At 44.4% G+C, this 11,539-nt stretch overlaps 1 non-coding gene across 1 annotated transcript; it reads left to right on the top strand.

Moving 5' to 3' along the window:
• The first annotated feature begins 469 nt into the window (after nt 1-469).
• Nucleotides 470-542, top strand: TRNAG-CCC (transfer RNA glycine (anticodon CCC)). The gene has a single exon. It is a non-coding gene; the product is annotated as a tRNA-Gly (tRNA).
• The last annotated feature ends 10,997 nt before the right edge of the window (nt 543-11,539 follow it).

Raw genomic sequence — 11,539 nt, 5'->3', positions numbered from 1 at the left:
AGGGACTGGGGGCAGGAGAAGAAGGGGAAGACAGAGGATGAAATGGCTGGATGGCATCACTCACTTGATGGACGTGAGTCTGAGTGAACTCTGGGATTTGGTGATGGACAGGGAGGCCTGGCGTGCTGCGATTCATGGGGTCGCAAAGAGTCGAACACGACTCAGCTCCTGAACTGGACTGAACTGGAGAATTTTAAGCTCTAGGTCATTGACCAAATAGAACTGCTGCCTTTCAAGTTCAGTTCAGTTCAGTCGCTCAGTTGTGTTCGACTCTTTGCAACCCCATGGTCAGCCGCATGCCAAGTTTCCCTGTCCATCACCAAATTCCGGAGCTTAGGCAATACCTGGGACCCAGGGATCTCCTGTCTTTCCTCCATCTTCCACCCCTCTTTTCTTTTTATTCTTCTGCTTTCTCCTGCCCCTACCCACCTTCACCAAGGATAACCTTGAATTACAGTGGCTTCGGATGTCCCTGGTGGTCCAGTGGCTAGGACTCTGTGCTCCCAATGCAGGGGACCCAAGTTCAATCCCTGGTCAGGGAACTAGATCCCACATGCCACAACTAAAAGCTTGCATGCCAGAACGAAGATCAAAGATACTGCATGCCACAGCTAAGACCCGTTGCAGCCAAATAAATAAATATTTTTATTACAAGAATTGCAGTGGCCTTAGTGGGGCACTTTTAACCTAGATAAGCTTATCCATTTATGAGATGTTGACAGCTCAGTTGGTAAAGAATCCTCCTGCAATGCAGGTGACCTTGGTTTGATTCCTGGGTCAGGAAGATCCACTGGAGAAGGGACAGGCTACCCACCCCAATTTTCTTGGGCTTCCCTTGCGGCTCAGCTCGTAAAGAATGTGCCTGTAATGCGGGAGACCTGGGCTCAGTCCCTGGATTGGGAAAATCCCCTGGAGAAGGGAAAGGCTACCCACTCTAGTATTCCAGCCTGGAGAATTCCATGGACTGTATAGTCCAGGGGGTCAAAAACAGCTGGACATGACTAAGTGACTTTCACTTCACTTCTCTGCTAGAAAAGAACAGGGCTCTGATTTCCCCCAAAACAATGGGATGCATTTTTTAGTGGTACACAAAAACTTCTAAGAAACCAAATGAATCAAAACAAAACAATGCCTCTTGAAAGATTCTTTGCAAAAGCTTAATGGCGGATCTAAAGAGACATGTGCATTGACTAACTCCACTCTGACTGCTCTTTCCCTTTCCCTTCCCCTAAATATTCAGAACTATATTATCCCCTTAACTCAACTGGCTTTCATACTGAAGATGAGCCAGAGGTTAAACAAATGCTTTTTAAAGTGAAGTCTTTCAATGACAGTGGAAAATCAGATGTAAGCATCTTTTCTTCATGGTCAAAGGCTGAACTTAGGTCCATCATCAAAGATTTTTCAAACCCTAAAGAGAATCCTCAAAAATTTTATGAGGAACTTAGAATTCTAATTGGAGTTTATGGTCCGGGACCCCTGGATCTCTCCCAATGTATTCATGTGGCATTAAGATCTGGTGATGCCTGAAAATGGAGGGCTGAAGCCAAATGGGAAGGTCCCAGGAGTGACATTAAAGACCCACATAATAACCACTCCACCAAGGACGACCCAAAATTCACTAGAAAGATAACCCAACACCTACTTGACTGACTGGTCTATTATTCAATTTTGCAAACAAAAAAAGAATGAACCAGTCTTAGACTGAGACAGGAAAACTTTTTTTGTGTGAAATAGTCTAAGCTTTCTTTATTAAATGCAGGCACAGCAAATGCCCTGATGTCCTTGTTCATGAGTGGGCTCCTGTCCAAAATACACTGCTGCTGCTGCTGCAAAGTCGCTTCAGTCATGCCCGACTCTGTGCGACCCCATAGACGGCCTCCTACCAGGCTCCTCTGTCCCTGGGATTCTCCAGGCAAGAACGCTGGAGTGGGTTGCCATGTCCTTCTCCAATGCATGAACGTGAAAAGCTAAAGTGAAGTCGCTCAGTCGTGTCTGACTCTCAGTGACCCCATGGACTGCAGCCCACCAGGCTCCTCCATCCATGGGATTTTCCAGGCAAGAGTACTGGAGTGGGGTGCCAAAATACACTAGGGAGGCTTATAAAGAGACACGAGCTGGACTGGGAAGCCATCCTTCTTTCTGAACGAATAATCCTAGCTGAGCATGTCGAAAAAACTCTGGAGCAAGGTACATTTCAAAAAGCTGTTAAACATAAATGATCCTGTAGTTATAACAGCTGCAAGGGCTGAGAGACCTTTGCGTACACTTTTCAAGCCAGGACCTAGAGGTCTTCCATTCAGAAAACTTGTAGCCCGAGATGTCTGCCTTCACTGTAAACAACCAGAGCCCTGGGAAAGGGAATTTCCCACACTGAATTCACCCTTTAATAGACCTCCACCTACTAATCCAGACTGGTTTTCCCTGGGGGGAAGTTTTAAAATTTTTGATTACTGAAATAAAAGTAACATTGATTGGACTCTGAGGGATCCCCCTCATGATATCTCTAAAATAGCAAAGGGAAACTAAGATTTTAAAAAAATGGGGACTCCTATACAATATTATGAATATTGGAGCCACTTTATCTATGCTAAACCTCATTTTCATAGAATGGCAGATCTCTAAAACTCCCCTCGGATGCATGGGGGTCTTCTGTAGTGGGAGTTTCTAGTGAAATTTGGTGTACTCATGGCTAAACCAGTCAGGATGACACAAGGGCCATTTTTGGGAAAACCATACTTTCCCTCTGTGTGGTCCTGCACCAGTAAACCTGTGAGGATGAGATTTGCTTTCTAAATTGAGGAGTCGTATAAAATTTAGCTCAGAGGGAAAATGGCTGTAGAATTTCCTGACCTTCCTGAACCTGAGCTGCTCTGCTCTCTGCAAGCAGGAATTGATGAAATTGAGGCTCTAATGCATGAAGGCTCAATCTTTCCAAGGTTCCTGAATTCCTGTGGATTTCTTCCTCAACAGATATAGGCAGAATTAAGAGTGCTGAATGCATAAGAATTCAAATAGATCATTTCAAACCCTAGCCTAAATGGCCTCAGCACCCACTAAAACCAGAAGCTGCACTAGAAGTTACCAATTCAGCCAACCAGAGGCTACCAAGTGCAGAAGACTCAACTAAACAAGGACTTAAAATTCCATGCACTAGTCCCTGTAACACTCTGGTCTTATCCATGATCAAACCAAATGGATAAGATTGTTGATTTGTTCATGATCTAAGGGCGATTAAGAATTCTTCCCAATATTGTACGGTTATAATCTTTGATAATTAAAACAAGGAAAAAAAACTAATATGTGGAGCAATGTTAAATAAAATGTAAAAAAGTTATACCCAGAATATTAGAAATTATAATTGTAACTAATATATTTGCAAATTATGTTATATTAGCCTGGCCATTGTTGGGAAATAAAAGTCATAACAGATCTAAAAAAAAAAAGAGAGAAAATTGTGATACTGGGACCTTCCCAGCATTGCTGTTAAGACTGCTTTTCCACTGCAGGGGCAGAAGTTTGATCCTTGATTGGGGAACAAAGATTCTACATACCCCGTGGTGCGGCCAAAAAAAAAAAAAAAAACACAAAAGGAAAAAGAAAATTGTGATACTAAGTTTGCTGCTGCTGCTGCTGCTAAGTCGCTTCAGTCGTGTCCAACTCTGTGTGACCATATAGACGGCAGCCCACCACGCTCCCCCGTCCCTGGGATTCTCCAGGCAAGAACACTGGAGTGAGTTGCCATTTCCTTGTAGGTCCAAATCCCAATACTTGGTGATTGGATGCATCTACAGACTCAGAACGACTCACAGCAGTGGATCTTTGCTTTCTATAGCATTCCAGTTGACAAAGAGAATCAGTATTTATTTGCTTTCACTTGGAAAATCCAACAATATACCTGGACTCCAATGTCACAAGGGTTCACTGAAGCCCCATCCTATTTCCACAGATTTTTTATATCAAGACTTGGGAAACTTATAGTTCCCTAAACACTCTATATTCATTCAATATGTAGGTGACTTATTTCTATGTTCCCCTACAGGGCAGGACTCAGAAGTAGATGTGATTTATCTATTATAACTATTAGACTTGTAAAGGCCATAAGGTGTCCACGGAAACACTCTGATTTTCAAAAAAGAAGGTCCACCTCCTAGGACATGATTTGGCTGAAGGAGGCATTTCTGTCTCACCTGAACAAAGGAAAACAATCCAAAAATTACCCCAACCTACAGCTAGATAACAATTAAGGAGTTACCTTGGACTTGCAGGATGCTGTAGACCCTGAGTTCCAAAATTTTCTCTGATTGTTACTCCCCAGAATAAACTTACAAGGAACTCAATTCCAGAGCCCTTACCATGGGAAGATAATCCTGAGCAAGCCTTCAGCCAAATAAAATGAGCCTTGCAGCAACCTCGAGCCTTAGGGCTCCCTCGGGCTTCCCAGGTGGCTCAGTTGGTAAAAGAATCTGCCTGCTGATACAGGAGCTGCAGGAGACACGGGTTCGATCCCTGGGTTGGGAAGATTCCCCCCGAGAAGGAAATGACAATGCACTCCAGTATTCTTGCCTGGACAATCCCATGGACAGAGGAATCTGGCAAGCTACAGTGCATAGGGTGGCAAAGAGTCAGACACGACTGAGTGAGCACAGAGCAGAGCATAGTGGGTTCCCTAAAGACACTCAGCCTTTCACCTTGTCTGTCCACAAGCATGATAACCAGGCTCCAGGAATTCTAACACAAGAGCGTGGAGGGAAACAGACCTATTGCTTAGAATAACTCACAGTTAGACCCAGTAGCCAGAGCACTTCCAAACTGAAGCAGTAGCTGCAGCAGCTAAATTGGTGGAAGCCTCAGCTGAATTGGTTATTAGGATATGACTCATACTTACAAGCCCCTCACACTGCCGAGTCTATTAAATTCTGATCAGACCCAACATTTTTCAGCAAACAGACTAACGTAGGAGATCCATCTTTCACCAACTAACCATCATCGTAAGCACTGTAACTCGCTCAGCCCTGCTGCCCTTGCCTGACGATGATACAGATCACGGTATCTGTATAGATGTGGTGTCATGGTTATTGACCCCCAGCATTGACTTATTGGAGACACTACTAGAAAACCTAGATTTAATAGTTGATGCTAAGAATGCAGAAGGGAAATATCAACACGATATGTTGTAACAGCTCAATATGAACTATTAGAAAGGGCACTCCTTCTCCAATTTAAGTCTGCACAACCAGCACAACTATTCAATACATGCCCTCAACTTGGGCTTGTTAGCTGTCCAAGGGAACATCAGGAAACGTTTAGAATACTGATAGCAGATCTGCCGTTGGGGTGGTCCATGACTTTGATATGCTGTGGAAAGACAAAAGGCTCCACACTTCTAACATAACCTGAATCAAAAATGGGCTCCAAGGAAATGAACAGCCCTCTGCCATTCTGTTGCCCAACTGAATTGCAATGATTAAAACTGAAGCTCATACTAGAAAAACAAAACCTGAATATCAGGGTAACGCTCTAGGAGACTTCCATGCTAAATCAGCCAGTGCTTAAATTGTTCCAATATGCAACCTGAATGAACTCCATAAGATTGATTCTAATCAAATTATTTATGATCATTTGTCTAAAAGACAGAATCAGCCACCCTTGCTGGAACAATAATATTGAGACCAATGAGGTTGCAAATTTAATATTAAATGAAGACACTGAGGGCCCAGGCAACCATCTGGTTCTTCCTGAGTCCTTAAAATGTGATAACTAAAAAGCTCTATATTCTGCAGTGTGTCACGGCATGGATAAAATGACTCAAATTATGAAGAAGTATTGGCGGGATGACTGCATCAAGGTTGCAAAATTGGTTTATGACCAACATCTTATTTGTCAAACCCATAACCCTGGAAAGACTATTAAGGTATTAGATGGAGCATTCTCACCACCTACTGGGTGATTTGAACACTTACAAAGAGATTTCATTCAATTTCCTCTGCAATGGGTAACCAATTTGTTCTTGTAATTGTTTGTGTGTTCTCAAGATGGATTGAAGCCTTCCCATGCAGAAAGGCTGATGCCACAGCCATGGCTAGGAAACTTTAAGAAAATATATTTTCTTCATGGGACATCCCCAGTGAAATCTCTAAGTGATCAGGGAACTCATTTCATTGGACAAATGATTAAGCAATTAAATAGGTGCTGCTGACACAATGGCATTACCGTAGTCTTTACCATCCTCAGTCATTTGCTAAAGTCAGATGGACAAATGGTAACCTAAACTGCTGCTGCTGCTAAGTCACTTTAGTCATGTCTGACTGTGTGACCCCACAGATGGCAGCCCACCAGGCTCTGTCGTCCCTGGGATTCCCCAGGCAAGAACACTGGAGTGGGTTGCCATTTCCTTCTCCAAACCTAAACTAAAGTTACCTAAATTAACAGAATCAACTGGATTGCCAAAGTCAAAATTTCTGCTACTGATTTTGATGACAGTTAGATGAACACTTACAGGAAAACATAAATTAACACCTTATGAAACAGGAACAGGAAGACCCATGCCTTTGATGATAGAGGTACATATGTCTCCTGCACTCATAAAATCTGATATGACTCTATAATGTAAAGTTTTCTTGAATTATGCCAAAGCATATTTCCACCACATAGAGGAAGCTTTCTGTGACCCTTCTGCAGATGGTCGAACCTTCCGCAACTTAGATCCTGGAGAGTGAGTCTTTTGGAAGTGACACCTAAGAAAGGCCTCACCTGGACTTCTCTGGTGGTGCAGTGGTTGGGAGTCTGCCTTGTAAAGCAGAAGATGCCAGTTTGATCCCTGGGAAGATTCTACGTGCCAGAGGGCAGCTAAGCCCATGCACTACTGCTACGGAGCCCATGTGCCACAACTACTTAAGCTGGCACACCCAGAGCTGGTGCTCTGCAACCGAAGTCACTGCAATGAGAAGCTCACGTACCGCAACTAGAAGTATCGCACTCTGCAGCTAGAGTAAGCGCATGTGCAGTAACGGAGACTCAGTGCAGCCAAAAATAAATAAACACTGAAAAAAAGGAAAAGCTACCTGTGACCCTCATTCCAGATTCTCCTCACTCCCCTGGAGGCAGCAAAACTTTAAGGACTTGACCTTTGGGTCCATGTCTCCCAGTTGAAAGGGCTCCCCTAAACTCTTGGAATTGCACACACGCTGGTGATCTAAAGTTAAGATTGACCTGGGTGATTCTGCCCCAGAAGCAGGCAATCTCTTGAGGTGAGCAGTTTTCTCAAGCTGATGGATCAAGATCATCTGTCATATGAAATCTTTGCCTCTTTTGCCTATTGGCAAACTGCTTTTTCTCTCTGTTAATGCACAGGCAGACAACAATACTTGTATATTATGAGGGCTTGTCAATAATCAGGATCTCACAAACAATAGCCACTGCAGGAAACTTAACTAGTGGCTGAATATGTCATGCTAAACCAAAATCAGCACATGAAGGGAGAGGACCCTTAGTTCACCTTGTAAGTAATTTCACTGCAATACCAAATGCCACAGTATGCCTAAATTATTGCACAGTTTCTTTTTGTAAAGTTTATTAATCCTGACACCCCCATTCCTTGCCTCAACCCATCCCTGGGGGTAGGAACAGAGAAGGCAATGGCACCCCACTCCAGTACTCTTGCCTGGAAAATTGCATGGACAGAGGAGCCTGGTAGGCTGCAGTCCATGGGGTCGCTAAGAGTCGGGCACGACTGAGTGACTTCACTTTCGCTTTTCACTTTCATGCATTGGAGAAGGAAATGGCAACCCACTCCAGTGTTCTTGCCTGGAGAATCCCAGAGACCCCCGTCTATGGGGTCGCACAGAGTTGGACACTACTGAAGCGACTTAGCAGCAGCAGCAGGGGTAGGAAAACAAGATCCACTGAATATAAATACAAAAGGCACTGCAGAGCAGGCAGTGAAAATTAGATTATTTGTAGGCTTGTTGTCCGATCCCAAGATGTAGGTGGTTTTTCAGTATGTGGTTTTTCAGCATTTGAGTTTGGATCAAATGATGCTAAGACTTCTATATCAATGACTGGGTCCATGAATGTAATACATACAAAGGAGCCTTATGTACATCTCCTGGCCACTCCTTTATTCATGGAGGGTTTGACAATGGTTCCTATGCTTGGACAACTCGTGGTCTTGACAGCTGGGGGATGAGAGGACAGGGTGCTCTTGCTGTATTTATGCTTCCATTGCCTCTTCATGCTATCTCAGAAACTCAACATAGGTCCATTCCTTTGAATGTATGCGTCCATGTATGCTTAGTCGCTTCAGTTATGTTTGACTCTTTGTGACCCCGAGGATTGTAGCCCACCAGGCTCCTCAGTCCATGGGATTCTCCAGACAAGAATACTGGAGTGGGTTACCATGCCCTCCTCCAAGGGATCCTGACCCTGGGATCGAACCCACATCTCCTGCATGTCCTGCATTGCAGTGGACCCTTTACTGCTGAGCCACCAGGGAAGCCTTTTGAATGTATACTATCAGTTGAAAAGAAGTTTACCAGCAGATGATAACCCCTCTGGATGGGCATCATTTGAACTATTCCTTCTTCCTTGGCTTGGCATTAGAACAGATGAACATATGACTGGAAACTTATCCTTAACTCTAGCAACCATTGCTGAGTCTACTGCTGAGGCCATGGCTGTGTGCAGAAGTCCCTAGGCTCTCTTGCTAAGATGGTTGTAGATCATGCAATTGCTTTAGATTTCTTGTTGGCTGAACAAGGAAGAGTCTGTGCCATAGCAAATACTTCCTATTGTACCTGGATCAGTTCCCCAGTATTGTTACAAGAAACTAACAAAAAGCTACCTGGCTAAAACAGGTTGATACCTCATCAGGTGCACTCTTTGATTTATTTGATAGCAACGGGTTTGGTTAGTGGGGGTCTGGCTAAGGAGTATACTTCAGTCTCTCAGTCTTATCCGCCTAATAGTCATCATTATAGGCTCCCTGGTGTGTTGTGTTCTCTCAAAGATCCTAAATGTGTGTTTGCAACCATCAGCAGTGCATCAGATGGTCTCACTGCACGTGGAGAAGCAGAAACAAGATGTACAATGGGATAAACAGTGAAAGCAATTCTTCCATGGATCTGACATCATAACCCACTGGTTTCACAAAGAGACAAGAGCATTTAACTCACATGGTGACTGAGAATGGTGGGAGGACCAAGTTTCTGGTCAATCTCTCATGTACGACAGGATGACCGAGAAAGGGGAATTGCTAAATAACGAGGCCCTTAGACTGAGGTGGCTCTGATGCCCTGGCACCTACCTAAGCAAACCAATATCTAAGCCTATAAATACTCCAGGGTTATGGAAGGGAAACCCAGGCAGAACCAATCACAAATAGCCAATTAGGATTTAAACTCTAGGCTATCAATAATTTCCTTACTTTGCTTCTGCCTTTTCTCTGTACTGAGCTTTCCTCTAGCTCCCCTCAACAGGGTGCTTCTAACCATATCTAGTTTGGTGATGCCTGATTTGAATAGATTTTTGCTCAAGTAATTTCCATGCTATCAAGTTGTAGTATGCCTCAGTTTATCTTTTAACACAGGGTTGTGTTGGGAGCTGGTGATGGATGATTCCAGAGACACTGACTTGCCTCCAGGACACTTGCCAAGAAGGCAGGGAGGCTGGGACTTTGCCAGGCCACTTCAAAACATCCCTTGACCTGGGCTAGTGTCCTTTGGGATATCAGAGTCTCATTGCTTCCTAATTTGTCATTGCCACAGAGGTTACTGCCCAGGTCCAAGGGGATATAGTATGAGGACCAAGGAGCCTTGCATGGGAAGGGGCCTGAGAGAGAGGCACTGCCTACAAGAGGAGGGGCGAGTGCGTGGGGAATGAGTTTTGCCTCTGTTCCACCTCCCCTGGGGAGGTGAGGGCTGGAACTCATATCCTACATTGGTCAGCTAATAATATGCTCAGTGATGAGGTCTCTCCTGATTTGTGGCCATTGCAGCTCTACGCAGTGGCCAGGAGGGTGGGCAGTAATGTGTGTTGGTGAGGATGAGAAGGTCACAAGATCCTGATGAACAAGTGTGGACACTGGGACTGACAGTGGTCTGCTAGCCGAGGCTGGCCTTGCCCAGGGAGACCTGATGTCACTCACAAGAGTAAAAGAAGAGATCTGATTGCCTCCTTAGAGTTAGGGGAAGGGAGCCATTAATCTCACACTATCTCTCCCAGGGGCTTTGAGCCCTCTCCCCTGAACCTCCCATAACATACCTCCCAGGTCTCCTGCCTGACTCTGCTCTCCTGAGACCTCTGTCATATTCTCCTCTTCCCTAGTTTGTCAAATGCTTGAATTCTCCATCTTTGCTAGTAGGTGTTTCATTTTAAAACAATTAAAAAAGCAAATTAATTTCTTTTCAAATTGTGGATATTAGGAAGAGGCAATGTATTGGCATGTATAATATTCAGAAGGTCCTAAAGGGCTCGGGGAAAACGTCACTTCCATCCCTTTCCCCAACCACCTGGTTTTCCCCAAGGCAATGAGTTACCAGTTTCTTGGGTTATAGTAAAATCTTTACATAAAAGGGACCAGGAGTTATAAAATGTCTATTAATCCAATAGTTCTTTATTGAGCACCCATCAGATGCCAAGCCCTGGGGATAGGAAGAGCAATGGGAATGGTCTCAGCACCCTGAGATCCCAAGGCCTAGCAGAGGAGCAGCAGGTTGGCCAGCAATTACAATCTGGTTTCTTTAAAGAAGAAACAGAGTCATGTGTGGGGTGCAGCGGTACCACCAAGGGGTGAGAGAAGAAAATAACCCAGCAGTGGAGACAAAAAAGGCCCAAAACCCACTTTTTGAGCTGTCCTCAGACACGACTAGTCCCTGGTGGTTCAGATGATAAAGAATCTGCCTGCAATGTGGGAGGCTGGGTTTGATCCCCAGATCAGAAAGATCCCCTGGAGGAGGGCATGGCTACCCACTCCAGTATTCTTGCCTGGAGAATTCCATGGACAGAGGAGCCTGACGGGCTATAGTCCATGGGGTCCCAAAGAGTTGAACATGACTGAGTGACTAACACTTTATAATAGAATCCAGTTCTCCTTTTTTTTGATTCTTTCTTTCAGCCTAGTTTCAAAGATTGAAAGCCTATTTTGGGCTATCTGCCAACTTTAAAAAAGAAAAAAAAAAACAACCCACAGCTTTATTGAGATATAATTCAGATACCGCACAATTTACCATTTAAAGTGTACAGCTAATTATCTCTTTGCATATTCTTAGAATTGTGCCTTAACACCACAATCAACTTTAGAACATTTTCATTATCCCCAGGGGAAACGTCACACCTCTTAGTTGCCGCTCACTGATCACCCCATCCCTTCAGGCCCTGGCAGTGACCAATCTACTTTCATTCTCTGCTATGCTCTGCTGTGCTAAGTCGCTTCAGTCGTGTCCGACTCTGTGCGACCCCATAGACGGCAGCCCACCAGGCTCCCCCATCCCTGGGATTCTCCAGGCAAGAACACTGGAGTGGGCTGCCATTTCCTTCTCCA

This window comes from Ovis canadensis, chromosome 20 (genome assembly GCF_042477335.2).
Source record: "Ovis canadensis isolate MfBH-ARS-UI-01 breed Bighorn chromosome 20, ARS-UI_OviCan_v2, whole genome shotgun sequence".
Lineage (NCBI taxonomy): Eukaryota > Metazoa > Chordata > Mammalia > Artiodactyla > Bovidae > Ovis > Ovis canadensis.
This window is presented reverse-complemented; position numbering and strand designations above follow the sequence as displayed.